This window comes from Pezoporus flaviventris, unplaced genomic scaffold (genome assembly GCF_033815535.1).
Source record: "Pezoporus flaviventris isolate CSIRO_AGI_PZ_B2104156 unplaced genomic scaffold, CSIRO_AGI_Pfla_v1 ptg000007l, whole genome shotgun sequence".
NCBI classification, from domain to species: domain Eukaryota; kingdom Metazoa; phylum Chordata; class Aves; order Psittaciformes; family Psittacidae; genus Pezoporus; species Pezoporus flaviventris.
In genome coordinates, this window is record NW_026892555.1 from 38344678 (window position 1) to 38364509 (window position 19832).

The 19832-nt window shown below is 41.3% G+C and overlaps 1 long non-coding RNA gene across 1 annotated transcript; it reads left to right on the forward strand.

Moving 5' to 3' along the window:
* Positions 1 to 12313: 12313 nt before the first annotated feature.
* Positions 12314 to 19130, forward strand: LOC133266348 (uncharacterized). The gene is made up of 3 exons (XR_009742335.1): positions 12314 to 12357; positions 18727 to 18807; positions 18900 to 19130. It is a non-coding gene; the product is annotated as an uncharacterized LOC133266348 (long non-coding RNA).
* Positions 19131 to 19832: the final 702 nt, after the last annotated feature.

Below are 19832 nucleotides of genomic sequence, written 5' to 3' on the forward strand. Positions count from 1 at the left end.
GATGAGTTCTGTGGTATCATCAGCAAGCAACAATCCAACACTGCACAGAGCCTCTCCTGCTCTGAAAGACTGTTACAAGAGATAGAGCCCAACATGGACTGGATGAACTCAGCAGCTTTGTAGGGATTGTTCCATGCACTAAGGAATGATCTCTCTCTCTCTCTTTGTGTGTGTGTGGTTGTGTGTATATATATATGTATATATGAAATAAGAGTGATAGTATATTGAAAAATGTGAGATCTGAGCATGACGTGAATGGTATGGAATAAGGGGTGGATACTGTCCTGTGTCGAGCAGTAGCAGTCATTTTTCTCCTTCTTAGTAGCTGATGCAGTGCTGTGTTCTTGACTTTCAGCCTGGGAACAGTGCTGATAACACCGACGTTTTTAGTTGTTGCTCAGTAATGTTTACTCTGACCAAGGACTTTTCTGAGTCTCATGCTCTGCCAGGGAGGAGGGGAAGCTGGGAAAAAACACCACCCGTGGATCCAGCGATGTCTCACTGGTCCTTTTCACCCCGGGTATCGTCAGTGGTGGGAGCTCTCCCCCAGACCTGAGCCCTGCAAGCATGAGACTCAGAGAAGTCCTTGTAACAGTTACAAGAACACAACTAAAATGATTAAATCTGGTTTGATTCACCTCAGTTAGTATCCACCACTGTATCTTATGGTAGAACTCAATGGTGAAGACTAGAAGTGTTCATTTTAATTAAAATAAATAAATCCATGTAGCTAAAGGAAGTGTATCATTCATCATTCTGAATAGCTATCACTTCTTCTAGATTGGGTTTATAACTGCAGTGATCAGAAGCCCAAATAGCATTAGGTGATCATCCCTTTTGAAAAATTTGGTTTGGGTAATCTGCATTGAAATCACACCAATACGAATCAATATGGATGGTCCAAGTGCCCCAAGTCCCACATACACAGTCAGGTTCCAGTCTGGTAACCAAATAATCACTTCAGCATGGTGCACATAGGCATCTTGGCCATTTTACTCTGAGGACAGACAAAAGAGTTGTCCACAAACTCCTGAGGACTGTGGTAAACTTCTAAAGTATGAGTGCAAGGACTATAAAGAGAGAAAGTCATCTGCTGGATGGCTTAAATTCAATATGTGTCTGTCTGCTAGTTGAAAATGTGTAAGCTAGTATTTCTGAATAGCAAGTGGGAACTCTGTTCCCTCCACGTTTCCATGGATCCAATAAGGGGCAACTATTGCAGTAGTAGAATCCGTGATAGCCACGCATATAGGTACATGTAATACAGTAATAGCTTTGGCCATAGAGAGTCAATAGGCAAGGTCCAAATGTTTTAGTAGAATAAGTCTCATTGGTAAATTGTGAGCATGTGTGTAATTGCAGACAGGATTGAAGTCAAAGTTAGGAAAAAAAGCATGATTTCAGTGATCTCACTGGGGCTGCATATAGTGTAATGACAAAAGCAATTTAGACCACAGAAGTTAAGGGTTTTTATTGACTATGTAGATCATGTTGTACTGTTCCCATGTGGTCCTGTAAGCAAATCATCAGCCAGCTACCTCGCAAGCAGCAAGTGTAACTCAGACAGATTTAATGAGATATATTTAAAGTACATTCACAACCAGGTTCAACATAGGATTTTTTGTTTTCCCCAGGCTTCTGGCAAAGCCTGTGACCAGCTGTGAAAGTTAATTGTATGTTATGTTGTAACTGGCTGGGGCTGGAAAAGAACCTTTAGCCTATGGTTTATTTTTGTCCCTTGGCAGCAACATGGAAGGAGGGAAGGTTGAATTTCATTTCCCCAGTTTGACATATCACTAGAATGGCAATGTTTTGGGACACGTTTTTTTGTTGCACTGAGTTGTATCTGTACTCTTAAACATTTTGTCATTTTCCTTCCATAACATAGGATACAGATTCTCAAGGGTTCATTTTCATACATGTTTAGGTCAGGTAAATCCTGCAATAGTGCTTGCCTAGTATGCTATTGCAGCAAACACTGAACAAAAATTCATGTATTTTTTTTATATCCTTAAAAGGGTCATGTTTTTCTTATTTAAGAAATTGCTCTCCTTCTTTTATACTTGGATAATTTCACTTTCAATTTCAGGTAATTTGCCTTTGCATGTCTTTTCATCTCTTTATTAATACTACTGTGATACTCACCTACTCCAGTTGGATGACTGGTGGTATTAAGATTCTGAACCATCCTACTTCGGTTTTATTGGTTAAGATATTTGAAATCATAGTGGACATTTTGAGTGCTCTGCTCTTCCAGCAACTATTACAATAATATTTATTACAATCTGATGATTTAGAGGCTCCTTTTGTCTGGCCTTCTCTGTAGTCCCTGCTGCTGCTTCTTGGAGACTACTCAATCACATCAAAACCAGAAGAGCAGTTAATTTCTTTTTGTGGAGTTTATATTAAGCATGTGCTTTGGCATTCCATATCTCATGGTGGGTTATAGGTTTGTTTCTCCATTCCTGCAAGCCCGTAGATTAGCGAGTCCTGCTAGAATGGGTGGGAATGAATAGATTAGGTGGAATGGGGACATTGCAGGTATTCATGTCCTTGGGTTTCAGAGGCAGCTTTCATCAAATAGTCAATCATCAAGACATAATCTTCTTTCCTCACTTCCCAACATCACTAACAGATCAAATTTTCATGAATGCAATTTAAATGTTTACACAAAGTAATTACAATAGCGTGATTTGAATGTCACAAACTAATTGAATTGAATGACGTTAAGTGAAGAATTTTAAAATATCTCACTGAGAGCGTCACCACTGTAAATCAGTTTTAACCTGCCAGCAATAGATTGTTATGTATCAGCTAAGGGGCTTTACAAAGAGTATGTTCAAAGTTACTAATGGACAAATAAAAACAGCCCCCCAAAACCCACAGTCACCTGATTTATCATAGAGAGAATCATAGAATCATTTATGTTGGAAAACACTTTTAAGATCATCAAATCCAACCACTAACCTAATGCTGTCAAGTCCACCACTAAACCATGTCCATAAGTTCCACACCTACAAGTCTCTTAAATAACTCCAGGGATGGGGACTCCACCACTGACTTGGGTAGCCTGTTCTAATGCTTGAGAACCTTTCTGGTGAAGAAAATTCTCCTTTCAGGTAGATGTAAAGAGTGATAAGATCTCCTCTGAGCCTCCTTTTCTCCAAACTAAACAACTCCAGTTCCCTCAGCCGTTCCCTATGAGACTTGTGCTCCAGGCCCTTCACCAGCTTCCTTGCCCTTCTCGGGCACTTTTTTTTTAAGTCTTCAAAAACCCAACAGGCGATTTCTGGTTGTGTTTCAAACCTAAACTGTACAGTCATCAGTTTAATCTGAAGTGAATCTAGACTGACTTGGGTTTGTATGTCTGACTTTGGCTCTATCTGTCCCCTTGGACAGGGAAGAACTTTGCAGGGGCACTTACAAATTTGGTTTTGGTGGGACAAATCTAAACCTCTTCAAGTGCAGCCTGAATCTGAGCAGGTAAGTACGCAAACATGCTGGCTGGAAATCCTTTTTGCACACCCTGGTATGTCCTAAGAGTGCCTACAGCCTTTCAGCAGGTGGCACTGGCACGGCATCTGTCCCATACTGAAGTACCCCCAAGAAGTATGGATCCCTCATGCCATGAGAACTGCTTGTTAAGCAAATGGCCTGCTGCTGATAGGGGGATGCTCCATGCCTGAAGGCCCCTAGGTTGGGAAAGTAATTCATCATCAGCTGCAGATGAGGTTAACAAAACTCAGGGCTTATAAGGGTAATAAATTACTCTTTAAAAGGTTACACTGATAGATTGATCTTAATAAACTTTCTCAATTCTCATCCACTGTGATGCTGCTACTTTCCTGTAGGAGGCTGATAAAACGATAACACTATTCCTGGGAAAATTATCCTCTCACAGTAATTCAAATGCAGGACTTCACCATAGATAACTTTTAGTGTTTTCATACAAGAAATATTATTTGATTGTGTATTTTCTGTGACTGATTTCACTTTTGCCAATTGGCAGGCCCTCATTCTTCCCCGAGCACATCCTCAGCTTCATCCTGACTTGTATGCTACTGATGATATTTTCTCTTTTTCTGATGTTTTTTTCCCTGTTCTAAAGATTAGCAGTTAATAATTTCCCAGATTCTCTCCCTGCTTGTGCCTAAGCCCTCTTGTCCATCATCTCCTGCTGTCACTTCCTGAGCGTGCTGAGGCACTGGAACAGGTTACCCAAAGAAGTGATAAACGCTCCATCCCTGGCAGTGATCAAGGCCAGGCTGGACAGAGCCTTGGGCAACATGGTCTAGGTGAGGGGTCCCTCCCATGGCAGGGGGATCGGAACTTGATGACCTTAAGGTCCTTTCCAACCCAAACCATTCTACAATTCTATATTCTGCCTCCTTCACACCTGCTCCATGGAAGTGCAGATTCTTCTTTAGCGTTGGTGAAGATACATTCAAAGGAGCATTAATTCCACTGGATATAGCAATAGCACTCTACAAAGCTGCCTATCCTTCGTGACTACCTGGAAGATTTGAGCAATATAGGACAAGCTCAAATGCTTGGAGATAAAGTGAGCTTGTGCTAAATCATGTCCGCACTGGCTGTGGACATAATCTTGGTGTGGGTTTAACCTTCACATCTGGTTGCCTCAGCTTCTTAGTTATAAAGTAGAAATGTAACACTTATAAGGTATGTTGGGGCAAATTGGTTTAAAACTGTGAGCTGGCATAAAATGTTAAATTTATATGGTCATAGAGAGCATAATGTCTAAGGTAGCTTAAGAAACAACTTTGAGCTAAGAGAAAAACTGAAAATGAAGCATATTGGAGGTGTCTGCTGCTTACAGCCTGTGAAATCTATGAGCAAGTGCCATCAAGAAATTACAGGATTGTTTCATATAATAGCAATATGATGGCAGTTAGCATCCACAGGATAAACTACAAAGTGGTGTTAAAAATTGAAGTATCAAGGAAAAAGAAATCCAGCTTATTTCCTAATGAGGTCTTCCAAAAAGAACCCTATGTAACCTTTACTCAGTAGGTACTTAACATGCAAAAAGTATTTGTGCATTCAGTGCCCACAGCACTGCATAAATATTATATATGAGCAAATTATATAGTATATGCCATAGAAAAATGCATTTCTTTCCATATATTTCCCATTACTAGATTTTTCCACAACATTTCAAGTTTCAGAATAAAAAGTCACATAACATGAAGTAAATTTGTCATTAACTATTCTGAAAGATCTCTCAAGTTACACCTTCAGAGTGGGTTTCTCAGAAATTCTGTAAATGGAATTATTTTTATTTTAGTGCTCTGCTTCCTGTTTTAAATGAGGGAAGAAGAGGAGTCACCATAACAACTGCTCTAGCACCAAGAAAATCAGCATTTTCTTAAAGGGATACATCCATTGGGAAAAATAACTGTATATTTGGGGCTTACTGTCAAAGACTGACGGCAATTACATCAGTATGGCCACAATAAAAGCAAATTAAGAAGCATGCCAACAACAAGTCCCAGCACCCCCAGGGCCACAATTCTTCTTTTTTATTTTCCTCACATTATATAGAATCACAGAATGGTTTGGGTTGGAAAGGACCTTAAAGACCACCTAGTTCCAACCTCCCTGCCATGGGCAGGGACACCTTCTACTAGACCAGCGCTCAAAGTCCAGCCCAACCTGGCCTTGAACACTGCCAGGTATGGGGCAGCCACAGCTTCTCTGGGCAACCTGTGCCAGTGTCTCACTACTTTCCCAGTGAAGAACTTCTTTCTTATATCTAACCTAAATCTACCCTGCTCAAGTTTGAAGCCATTGCCCCTTGTCCTATCACTACATTCCCTGATGAAGAGTTACTCTCCGGTATATCCTTGTAGGCCCCCTTCAGATACTGGCACTTAACTAGGAATATTCATATGCACTTAACCAGGTATATTCAGCAATATTTCTACATAGCATCACATAGTTCTAATGTTTCTATTTATTTTTTACTATTCTTTGCAATACCCAAAGAAAATATTATATGGGGCTGATGAAGTTTAACAGGAAGCAAGATCAACTTCTTTGTTTCAGGTGTACCTGTATTTCTTGTGCTATTTGCCTGCACAGAAGATCTGTCCTACTGACTCAGGTATTTTAGGCAGGTGAGTAGTCTTAGAGGATGTCAAGGCCTGGAGCTTTGATGTAATGTTAATATTTGATTAATATTTAATACTGAGCTGTCTGTGTTAAGGTCTACACAGACACCTCATTATCAACACCAGTTCCTTCTTCTCATTGTAAGGAAAAGAACATTTGATATAAATAAGAAAGCAATCATATCACAGTTGGAGTATTCCCTAGTTTATACCTAAGTTTAAATGTAGCTGGATAGAATAATTACAACACAGTGGTGTTGGTAAACAAAACTAATTTACATATAATGTCTCACTCCATATATCCAGAGAGCTGTCTTAATCCCCTGTGGTATTTTCAGTCACAAGATTATGCATGTAATAACAATAAACCTTTTTATCCCTCAAGTCTTCCATTTAGCCTCCTGAGGCAGTTAATATCTCATAGCTTGTCGGCATGACAAGTAAAATGCTCTAATCAAACACTCCTGTGGGCCATTATAGACTTTAATAACAGGGGCTTTTGATGGCTTTATCAGACATCCATCAAAAGGTTCCCTTTTAGAAGAGGAACAAATTATTTCAGTTTAATGCAAAGCTCTGGGATATACATATGTTAAGAAAGCTAGAAACTGGGAGAAAAAGTGGAGGGATGAAACTGTTACATCTTCAGTGACACATAATAATGTGATTTATAGTATATGCTGTTTAAATTGAAATGCCTTCATCACTGATTACCAGGGGTTTCAGCATGATTCCCAGGGTCTGAGCTGGGAGCTGCTAGTGTACAACATCTGCAAATTGTATTATAACAAGTTTAAAAGCTGCCCAGAGCTGTAAGCACTTCAGAAGGTCACTTTGTCAGGACTTGCAATTAAAAAACAAAGACCGCGTGGAAGAAGTTGGTGTGCCAGGTCTCTCCAAGGAAAGCCTGAGAGACCAGAGCAGTGTGGGCTGCTTTCAAGCCATCCTATAGAAGAAATAGCTGTGTAGTGTGTTAGATCGTCTAGCTGAGCTGTCTCTAGACAGAGAACTGGTCTGATGATCCTGGTCCTGTGGTCACTGAAAATCTGTCATGGATATGAGTGTGTGCAAATGCGTGCTCACCGTTCACATTTTTGTATGTTCTGATTTTGCTTACAGATGAGAGAAGCAGAATGCAGAGTATGCTGTTCACACTGCAGGTATATGGAAGAGCATACATAATTTTGCAAAGCAATGAAATTATGTCAGGTTGAAGCATGAGCTAATGAAGACTGGGCTGTTAAGCCTTTGGAAGAGCCTGTCCTTACTGTTGTATAGGAGTTCTCAAAATGTGTGTTATCTTTTCAGTTTCTCCACTGTTCCTCAGACAGCTTCTCTGTATTTTCCTATACAAGGAAACACTGCCATAGTTTTATAACCCTGTTATGTATTTTGGAAAGATCAATACACTTTTGGATTTTTAGTACCTGTTTTTTTTCCTCACAGAGTAGTTGAGGCTGGATGGGACCTCTGGAGATTATCTAGTCCAGACCCTTTGCTCAAAGCACATTTTATTGGAGCAGGTGCCCAAGGTGGTGAGTTGGAGTTTGGATATTTCCAAGGATGAAGACTTCACAAGCTTTCCCTGGAAGAGATTTGCTATGTACTTACAATTCATTACAGCTTGTCTTCCTGCACAGAAAAGTAGCTTTTACTGTGTGTAACGCTCCCAGGTGCTGAATTATTCTGTTATATTTTTTTTAATCCACACATGAAAATATTACAGGCAACCATTGCTTCCAGTTCAACAGTATGTAGCTGGTCTATGAAGAATTGGAAACCCAGAGACACTGGGTAGTGGTGGTCTCATTACAATCCAGACTGCTAGAAAGTTTGCTAGCCGAATTCACAGAGTGCAACCACTAAGCAAGTGTGTCTGTGAAGAAGCTAAGGAGCAATACTGGGGAACTCTGGCATGTGGAAAAATACCTCATACTGGCCTGAATGTTCAGCTTCAAAATACATCAGAGGAGACCAGATTGGTGCTGCAGAAGGGGTGCACCTGCTTTGAAATCTTACAGGCATGGTGCAAAAGGCACTTCATTTGTATGTTGCAAGCTTGACATGCAGACGGTTTTAATAAATCCCTTAAAGGCAGCATGGATAACTTTTATGAAATTCATTTAATGGAAGCTCTCATAAATAATTTCCACACATTATACAGTATCTACACTTACTGTATGCCATCTGAGCAGATACCAGAATTCCAGGACTGAGCCATCTAGCTGGTGCAGCTGTGGAGGCAATGACAAGATTGGTGTCGCAGCAAAGATGCCAGCCACTACATTTAGTTAGCACCCACAGAAGGTAGGTTAATTCACAATTAGGCAACCATCTTCTAATAAATTATCCACCTTTTTCTCTGAGCAGAGGTGCAGCCATGATAATGCAGGAAAGAAGAGTGATGGCTTCAACAAGTACAAATGCAATCTCGAATAGCTTAAGTAAATAGGGAAGGTGTTATTCATTTCAATCACGTGAGCCATATGCACACTGTAATGAAAACAGTAATAATAAGCCATTGTATTCAACAGGACAAGTGAGTCAATAAAATACATTGTGACACTTTTGGAAATATAAATTGGTTATGATTAACTTTAGAAGCATTGCCTTGTCTTTTGTAAAATAGATGAGTGGATTTAGGAATTCATCCAGCAAAAAAAGGCAGCCAAGGGCTTTGCTACTTCCAGCAAATACTCCACAAGTTCTTCCACATCACTCTTACACTTGACCTTACCCCTGACCTGCAACAATGTCTCATGCTCCCTCTCCTTCTCTGGTCTTTTGGTTTTGCGTTCTTTCTTTACTCACCAGATACTCTCTAGGTTTCTTAGAATTTGTTTGTTCCTAGAATATAAGCAAGTATTGTCCAAGGATGACATTAAAACCAGCAGATTGATTCCGGTCACGGTATGAAGCAGAGACGTGTCTTCTGGTGCAGCAGGCAGGAGTGGGCTTGCAGAGGCATACCTTGACAAGACCTTCTCTATGCCTCAGCCATGCAGCTCAGCATTGTGGACAGGATAAAACCCACTAATGGGTTTAGTGGCCTCAAAAAAGCCATAAGCATAGGAAACTAATTAACTAGCTTTTTGCGTAATGTTTTTTTATGATCAAGTGTGAGCAGCTAATAATACAACCAAAGCAGAGAAATCACTGACTTCTTTAATCATGATTCTGGCAGAACATGAAGAAGAAACCTCAGTTTGGCTCATTGTCACATATTTCTCTCTTAAAATCAAGCAGCATTTCTAAATCCTATAGCAGCTTTGATCACACTCAGTGCTGCTTTGGAAGGATCCTTTCTCCAGGAATACAGCATCTTTGACACTTGTTGCTTAGGTCTTTTGCCACCCATGATGCCCATCTTCAATTTTTTCCTATTCCTTTATTTAACACTAGCACAACTAAATATGATTCAACATATTTTTGTTCACTGCCCATGAATTATTCTAACATAAAATACCAGTACTAAAACCTAGTGTTTCCTATCCTATATACCACACGAGAAGTGTAAGTTATTCACATTCACCTCTGAAAATGTGACCTGTGCTAGGAGAATAAAAGCTCAAGAGGTTTGTGACTCCTACTTCTCCACTGTTTCCCCAATTATGATTGCTCTTCTTCTGTCAATAGCATTTTCTTCTCCAAGCTACTGCCTTTGATACACAATCTGATTTTTTCATGGCAACTTGTGATTCGTCATCTTTCTGCTCATGCCAACATCATCTCCAGGGCATTTTCATTATGAGTTTCTGATAAATTCCCAAGATGGGGGCTAATTTTAAAATAAGAAAATTGTGTTTTCAAAAACTGCTCAGATGTAGAAAAGCCTAAACTAATAGATTTGATGGGGGCAAACTTTTATGAGGCTGAAAAGGAAAATGATGTTAACTGTGTTTGCTTTTGCAGATTTTGTCATCATTCATGTTTCCAAGGGAAACGCTACTGGTTTAAGTGCAGGAATTCATAACTTTCTGAAATCTCTGTGATAAATATGACAACTGACGCTTAAGGAATATCTGTTACCCAACCCAAAGGAGCTATTTTTATCTTCAAATAGACCATGCAACCAGTAAAGCTTTATGGCTTCTAGTCATGAATTTATTTGCCACCTTCTCCTTGAGGGACAACAAATATAGCCTTATTACCAAGAGGAGCAGCCTTTCCTTGGTGTGACAGATAAAGAATTTAATCATCTGCCTTAAGTCTTTGTCAGACATTCCTTATTGATGTGTTGACAATGAAATGTCCAATAGGTCCTCAGAGCACTAATTTTGTTTTACTTGTTTGTTTGGATTGGTAAGGAGTGACAATGGAAACAGCTAGTTTTAAACTTCAGCATCAACCTAAACAAAAAAATTACCCTTATATCACTGGGAGAGCAACTATTTCCAGAAATCCTGCCTGTCAGCACAAGTGAAAAAGGGGGGGGGGGGGAGGGCAGATCTGAAGGTTAAGAAGGCCCACTGATTTTCTCATAGAAAATGTCCTGTTCATGTGTCCTTAGCCCAAAATTTGTTAACTACAGAGAAACTTTCTGTCCTGGGTTCAGCAGTAGCAGTCATGTTTTTCCTTTGTGTTAGCTGGTGCAGCGCTGTGCTTTGACTTCCAGCCTGGGAACAGTGTTGGTGAAGCCGATGTTTTCGGTTGTTGCTAAGTGATGTTTACCCTGACCAAGGACTTTGTGAGGCTCATGCTCTGCCAGGGAGGAGGGGAAGCTGTGAGGAAGCAGAGACGGGGCGCCTGACCCGGGCTAGCCGGGGAGGTATTCCATACCACAGAATGTCATGCCCGGGGTGGGGGGTAACTGGGAGTTACCCGGAAGGACACGGGCTTCCGGGTGGGACTCGTTTCTTGGCCGGGGGTATTGTATTCTCTTCCCTTGTTATTTTCCCTTATCATTGTTGTAGTTGATAGTAGCGGTGGTGATTTGTGTTGTACATTGGTTGCTGGACTGTTCTTGTCTCAACCTGTAGGAGTTGCACTCTTTCGATCCTCCTCCCCGTTCCTCCGGGAGCGAGGAAGGGGAGAGCCCCGGTGGGGGAGGGGGGGACACGGACCTCTATTGTTGTCCGCTCGGCACCACTCACTGGGAGTGAGTGAACAAGTTACCTGACTGGGTTTAAACCACGACACTTTCTCACCCTTCAAAGCTGAAACAGGTACTCGGCTCCTTTCATCGGTGCTTCATGCACAGCAGCATGTATGCTGCATACGCAGGGACTATGGTCTGTGAGGGTGGGTCTTGCCTCAGCTCTGTCTCCCAGTCTTTGCTGTCCATTACTAACCCATTTGTACTCTGCTTCATCAAAAAACATAGATAAAAGTTTATAAACTATTTAAAAAAATAGTTTAAAAAAAAGTTTATAAAATACTGCTGGATTAATGACATACAAGTGACGCATTTTGGCTCCCAGGAGAGGTGCATGAATTGCCCCACTGACTTGCTGAGGTCTGCACTGAATCAGTGGCAGCTCCCCGGACCCCATAGCCAGGCATGCTCCTCCCAGACTTTTCCTCCCTTCCCTCTCCTTCACTTGTGCTTGGAGGTAAGTTGGAGCTTGCCAGATTCTTGGGTGTTTGAATGTTTTACACCTTTGTATTTAAAACTTTTGCAAAAAGCATCTGAAGTTCACAAATATTGAGTTCTGTGCTCAGTCTGAATGTGTTTCCTGTTAAAAGGGACTGTTTCACGTGGCTGTTTCTGAGGTCATTGCCATGAAAGGCTTCACTGGGAGGGAGAGCTGCTTCCAAAGGCACAAAGTTACTCCTTTGGGACCACTGCTATCTGAAATAGCCTCAAAAGAGAACAACAGATCCTATTCAAGCAGGCTCTGGGCTCAGGTTCAGACACAAACTATAGCTTTAGACCAAACCAGAGCACTGAGTTGGAAAATAGCCAGGTTCAGGAAAAACAAATTGGTTACAAATCTAGACTGGAGCATCATTGCTCAGAGCCAGTTTGAACACATGCTTCAGTCCTTAGAATTCGTTGCATTATGAGCAAGCAGGACATCGGTAAGTGGATGCAGGCTGCTGCTGAGCACATTGGGTCACATGCTGGAGGAGGGATGGTGGCAGCAGTGGACACTGCCACCTACCAAGAGTTGTTTGTGCACATGGGCCTGTTATTTTGGACACACATGCAAATACAAGGGTACCACTTTTGGTCAAGTGGTAGCCAGAGATTGGTGGAGGCAAAGCTGAGGGAGTGCAGCAGGAGGTATTGCTAACTTCGCCTTTGTTCTATATCCTCTCAAGCCAGCTGCTTCTGGCCACTTCTTGAAGTCAGATAGTGAACCAGGCAAAGCTTTTATCTTCCTTGGCATGACAAATTGCTGAAATGCAAAGATATCATTTAATAAATGTTCTAACAAAGGAGGTATACCAGGGCCAACTGCACAGGCTCTGCACTACTTCTATGGGGATTTGGGGGATTCTGAGTCTCAGAAGCTGTCCCTCTGCCAATCCTTGTCAGTGCCCTCCTTCCCATGAGAAGGGAGAGTGAGCTGTACTCTGGTCATCCGTAACTGCACCAGGGCCTGGTGGGAGCCCTGGCCAACCAGTATAATTCAGAAAAGGCTTGGCAGGCTTAGCTTGGTACTGGCTCCCACTCCCAGAATGATCTCATAGGGAGAGCTGAGGAATACTGCTCCCCAAGAAAAAAGATAGGAAGCATTTTCAGACAACCTGATTTTCCCAAGGAACTACAAGTACAGTCTACTTGGCAGGGTGAATTATTTCTGTAAGAGGGCTTGTGCAGGTGGACAAACACTTCTGTTGTTTAAAGTGCACTTGAAATTCTGCAAAAGGAGGCAATTGCTCTTTCATTTTCATTTTAGAAGGACCAGATACTATTTAGTAGCTGTTAGGTCTTGGAACAGCATGCTGGATGGTATATTCTTTAACATCTCGCTCACTTCAGATCCTTTGTAATGGAAGAGAACTTTCCTACTGTCTGGGTGACTCCAACCCCCCAGTCCTACATATGCCATAAACAGAAGAAGGCCTTGACCTACAAGAGTCATCAAAATAGCAGATGTGGTGACTGTCCATCCAATCATTTACAATCAACCTCTTGAGGCAGAAAGATATATCACAGAAAAAAAACAGGCATTGCTGAACAGTCATTACATGGCCACAACCTGCACTGTAGCAGTGATATACACATGAGCCAAATGGTGAACATTGTTATTTTCCTAACAATTAAAAAAACCCCTTTTATTTATAACATGCACTTAGAGATTAAGGTAAATTTCTGCATAGTGGAAGAGTTCTTTATATTCAGTGAAGCAGGAAATGGAAAAAACGGCATCAGTGTTCGAGTTACCCTCTTTGTTTTTCCTACTTTGTCAGTCTGATCCAAATCAATGTCAGTTTTTCTGCTGACTTCAGTGAGACTGTGTCAGGTGCTCCCTGACAACACCAGTGCCTTTTAGCTCAGTTAGTACTTATTTACCCCGGTTGGAAGATTTTAAGTAAGGTTGAAGCCTCAGTGTTAACCTCAGCATTCTGTTAAGGAATCTTTAAGCAGTGACCGTGAGGTCTCCTTCCAGGTGTAGTTTTAGATCTACAGATGAATAGTGTCATGAAAGAGGATGGTGCCATACAGTAATTAGCCTAATTACTACCTACTCAATGGCTATCACTACCATTATGTGGAAGTCCAGGGAAGTGCCTTTGGGAATGAAGAATGAGACGTGGCTTGTAGCATAGCAAAACTGAAAAACAAAGTTCCAGGAGAGTCATCCCTAGCAAATCCTTTTCTGAGAATACGGCTGAAACAACAGCGACAATTGGTAAACAGGCATGAATCAAGCTAGCAGATTTCTCTTGGTGAGAGTAATTAGCTACTCTGCCAGTTTCCAGTCTGCCCTGCAGTGGTGATTGGCTGGTAGAAAATTTTCATGTCAGACATATAAATGTACACACCCGTACACAGGTCCTGACCAGATTATAAATTAGCTTCGCTGTGGAAGCTTCGATGCATAAAGACTGCTTTTAGAAAGAGAAGTGCTCTGTACAAAGCCACTTAATGCAAAGTCTTAGTTCGGTGGATGTCAATGGGACATTTTCCATTTATGTTACGAAATTAGGATTTTACCTTCGGTTTTACTCACACGTATTCTCTCTCCACAAGCCTAATCTTCAGAGGGTTTTGAACATCTGTCAGATTCAAGTGGCAGAAGGAGATGAGCAGGCTTTTTTGCAAAGAACATGCTTTTTTAATGGATTTCACTAAAGCCTGAATTAACCTGACAACACATACAATTCGCTATCACAATTGAAACAAGGGCTAGCTCTTATTTTTGGGTCCATCTGCAGCTCACCCATAATGTGGGAGAAAACTCATGGGATTACACTTCCTCCATACATGAAGTTACTCATAGATACCTTTACTGGTCTAATCCTTCAGTTTATTCCATCCTAAAGCATATTCCTATGCTAAACCACAACAGAAGAATCCATTTGCTGCAGTGGATTGGTAGCCTGGGACAAAATAACTACAGAAGCATAGGAAGGAAGGGGAAAAAGAATAAAAAGAGAAATATTTACCTTCCGCAGGGCACATTCCCAAAGACTAACACTTCTCAAAAGTAAGTAGAAATTCTGAGTGCCCAGTTTAATGTTGACAAAAGGTCAGATTTCCAGAGGTCTGATCCTGAGCACTGTCAGACTACTCTTGAATTCTGCTGTGGGATCTGAAAAATGAAGAATTCGAAATTAGTAGTCACCCAACAGAAACGTTGGCCGATTTTCATGAATTTGATCTCATTCCCAGTTTTCAAACCTCCAGCTGAGTTTATTTTTAAAACTGTTCCACTTCAGTCCAAGTGTTCCTCTCCTAATTTCTTGATCCCCTGCTCTCTTGGCTTCTTTCATTAAAGGAAAAATAGATCAATAGTAAAGATGAAGGAGCTCCTTTTACATGCAAGAAAACACAGGCTGTTGACAGCACCTTCAGTGATTTCTGTATGTTTCTTTCTTTTGCTACTGTCATCATTCAGGTGCTGGTGTGTACAGCATATGTAGCTGGAGGAGGAGGCGCCTAAAATGCAACTGACATTTCTAGTGATTGTTTAAAATTATAAAGATGACACATCATAACTGTATGGAGGTACCTCCTATTGCAGAGTGACAGTAATGAGCAAAATGCATCCCCCACTTGCACTTCTGATTTGTCAGAGTTTACAGTTAAATTATTTGAATCCAAGGCTGTATAGGTCTTCTACTTTCCTTGTAGTCAGCAGCTTACATGTGTATATGAATGTCCTGGGTTCAGCAGTAGCAGTCATTTTTCTCCTTCTTGGTAGCTGGTGCAGTGCTGTGTTTTGACTTTCAGCTCGGGAACAGAGCTGATAACAAGGATGTTTTGGTTTGGCCAAGGACTTTGTGAGCCTCATGCTCTGCCAGGGAGGAGGGGAAGCCGGGAGGAAGCAGAGACAGGACACCTGACCCAAGCTAGCCAAAGAGGTATTCCATACCACAGCACGTCATGCCCAGGAGGTAACAGATAGTTACCTGGAAGGGCTAGGACTGCAGGTTTGGAGGAGGTATCGGTCGGTGCTTGGTTGGGCTGGGGGGGGTGAGTTACCAGTTGGCTGGCGGTGAGGTGTTGTATTCTGTTCCCTTGTTATTTCCTTTATCATTATTATTATTGGTGGTAGCAGTAGTGGTTTGTGTTATACCTTAGTTACTAAACTGTTCTTATCTCAACCCGTGGGAGTTGCATTCTTTGCAATTCTCCTCTCCGCTCCTCCGGGAGTAGGGGGAGGGCAAGAAGAGGGGGAGTGAGTGAACGAGCTGTCTGGCTGGGTTTAAACCACCACAATGAACTAGACAGGAGAGCTGAAATTGAAGGTCTGAATCTTGCAAAACAAAGGTATTCAAGGACATTAAATCTTCTCAAGACTGAAGCCTGACTGGAAAACCCAATGGATAATGGGGTCTAGGTTAATCAGTCATTTCTGCTGGAAGGATTTGCAACCCATCACAGTAGAAGAAATTATCTGTGTTAGTGTTTTATACATACAAACTGTGTTGTGCGTTTGAGCTTTCAATAGAATAGACTAGAAAAGAATCAATTTAAGTGCCAATTTCATTAGATTCTTTCATTTTTGTTTACCCTAAGGGTACATATAATTTGGATTTTTTATTTACAATGGAAAATAAAACAATAAATAACCTTTAGCTACTTCTTTATAAAAAGCAAATACTGGGTAGCAAACCCTGCCTTCTTCAATATTTGTAAAGCTTAGTAAGACAGGGGTTCATGTGAATGTGCTTAATGCTGTAGACATAATAAACTGTGCTTTTTCTGAAACAATATGTATATATTTTATGAAAGCATGAACAGAAGAGAGGCTTTCTGGGGTATGTCAGAGTCACTATGAGGACCAATTGCTCCAGAATTTCAGACAAGCATTTGTGGCAAAACAGAGATGCCCGATCTAGCTCTGCATGAACCTGTTGAGGTACCAGCGTGCCTAGCTCTGTTAAAAGTCATTGTACCAAATGTAAAGAAACAGCACCCCAGGCTCATGTGTCCACCAGGCTCATCTGGCTCTTCTGCTTCTCCAGGCTGAACTTAACAGGATGTTGTTCATTTTAGAACTTTCACTTTCTGGCTTATTGATTATTGTGCACTTTCTATGTAGTTCACTTTCTATTGTAGGCACAACTTAGACAGAAGGATGGTGTCTTTCATTTTTCCTATCTGACCTCTCCTACATCACCAAGACTGGGACATTTACTGGGAATTAGTCAATGTGTGCAGGAACCATCTCAGCCCAGGAAGACCCCAAATTCTGGCTACCTACTTCAATTAGCCATTTTGCTATTACCTAAGAGAACAAGTCACTGTTATTGTCACATCTGATGTATTTGCAAAAAAGTGATTTTCTTTGCCATAGAGCAACTGTTAAGTGCCACATGTGGAGATGGGGGACAATTTCAGGTGTGTGGCTTAGGACTACTGAGACAACATTCGTTTTGAGAGTCAATGTCTTTTGTTAGATCAGCTGATGGAGTTGGAAAAAAAACCTATGTACTTGAAAATAAAGTTAGGAGCAAGCCATTCCGTTCATCCTAAGCAGGATTTGTGTCACTCTGGGACCCCAGTTTACAAATAGTCTGTATGCTACCTGTAGGCTTTGAATTTCTTTCTGACTGCATAAGAACTTGTTAGCTCATAAACTTGTCAAGTGGAACAGACAATCTTAGAAAGGAAATATCATGGGAATAGTGAATATATTATCCTTTAAATTTCTTTATGAAATCAAATAACACTTTATTTTATATCACTTTATTAGGAAGTAGTAAAGGAGGGCTAAATCTCTAGGGCTTTACTAGTGGTACTGCTGGCTATAACACTCCTGATAACAAGCCACATCTGCTGATGACGCTGTTCTGAATGCTCCCTCCTTTCACCTGTTGCTCTCCTCCATACTTCCATATTGGCATGTGTAATTAATTGTGGCCTCCAGCAATAACCACTGTCTTCTCAGACCTACCTTCTTCCCAGGGCTTTCAGTAACAGTATCCACTTAAGTGGCTCAGATCAAGTAATGAAGGAAAATTGTCCTGTCCATATAATAAGTAACAGATAATTACTAGGCACAGAGAAGGGAAGAGAAAGATCAGAGAAAATTAAAAGGCAAATATTCAACAATGAGAAAATAGCCTGGGTCCAGCATCAACGTGAGACGGGCTGGGAGCACAGAAGGAGATTGTTGGGTCAATGATATCCATGTAGCACCAACATGCTTACCATCCAATAAACCACAGCCTATGCTTAATACCTCATCAATCATTGTGTAAGACATGCCATTAATTGCCAAGGAGTGAGTAATAAGAGCAACTCCTACATGCGCCTTCACACTCACACAGGCACACGTGAAAGGCAGGAGCATCCCTTCCCCATAACTGCCCTGGAGGTGCTTCTTTTAAGAGACCCACACCGTTGGGCATGTGCCAGTCCTAGCTGCTGCCATGCAAGCCCAGGGGGCCTTACAGGGTACAGCTCTTCAAGGGTACAGCTCCTGGCCACACATAGATCTGTTATTAATCCATACAGAAAAGAGGAAATGAAATAAAGCGACAAAGAACAAAAAGCAATCTAAATACATACATGGAGTTAGAGGTTCTTGCTGCACTAGGATACCTCCATGCAAACTCTGACTTGCTGGGGTATGGGATATTTGTGGCATCGGAGGACCTTCCCACCCTGCAGGAAAACAAAACTCACCTGGCTTTTGGGAGTGCACCCATCTTCAAAGATGCCAGAATTCAAAAGGTACGGGGTTTACTAAAATAAGCTTGGCTGCTGGGAAGCACTGATAGCAAAATTCACATGAACTTCTGGTATTTAATGATGAACAGTCCTTGTATTCCCATTTTAACTGGACAATGGTCCCTTGGGAATTGTGGGAGATAGGCAGAGGTCTCAATGGGAGCACTGGACTCTGTTATAGCAGCAGATGACTGTGAGTGCAATTGAAAAGACTCTGACCCGCATGTACAGCAAAATCAGTCAGGTTGGGATGTAATCCTAAAACTGATTTCACTGTTTTGATCCAACATCCCCAAATAGGTGTCACGGGAAGGAAAGTGGTGACAGTTACAGGGAAGTGGGACTGTATTTCCTTCGAGGACTCACTCTTTTCCCTATGAGGTAGGTATGTCAATTTGATGTTACTATTAAGTCCTGTGACTGGTACATGTCAAAATGTTAGTGCTCACTGTTATCATCTTTGTGTTTCTCAGCAGAAGGCTGCTAATAGAAGTGACAGTGATTCCAGCTTCTGGTGTGTGAGACGAATACTGCTGTCTCACTTGAGGGGTCTACATTTTTCAATCAGAAAAAAAATAAAGGAGACTATGTATTAGAAGGGCATTAGCAGAGCTTTGCCACACAAGACTGACAGCAAAGTGCTGAGAGTACAAAAGACAACACAAGGCAAACATCTGTTCAAATAAAGGGAGTTAGAGAACTGCCTTTTGTTGTACTGAAGTAATATTCCACCTATAAAAATTAACCACTGTGTTTCTCCTCATGCTTTGTACCCTATTCAGTTCCCTTTAGGATTATGTTTACTGGAAAGTTTTGCTTGTGACATTTCTTTTCATAGCAAGCTAATTTATGGTTCCATGTAGCTTAATCACATTTTCTTCAGCCTTCTATTGACCATACTAGCCTGGGACAAATAAAAAGCCATCATTCAAAGGAATAACGTACCTTCTTAACACAAGCTGACATAGGAAAGCAGGCTAAGGCTCAGACAATCCCAAACCTGATCCATTAAGAGATGACATTTTTAACAACAGCTCTGTCGGACCCCACTGGAAATAATGGGCCCTTATCACGATGGGAATTAGTGAGCACGACAGGTGATTATGTTCTGGAAATGTTCCAGTGCCAGCTGTGTTGCTGCGTGTTATTTGTAACCTCTGTAATTGTGGCTTTTCAAACCCATTTTTATTTGGAAAGCCAGTATAGGAGAACAAAAAAAACCCTACCACCATTTGTTCAGGGATGAAAAAATCAGCATATCAAAGCCTGAACAGTAGTGCCCTGTTTTCTGAATTGCTGGCTTAGATTCCCTTATTCTAACAAAACCTCAAACCCTAATGTAAGCATTGTTACATGTTTCCCTCTTTCCTCATAGTCCAGTTATAGTTCCTGCTTACAAATGAAGG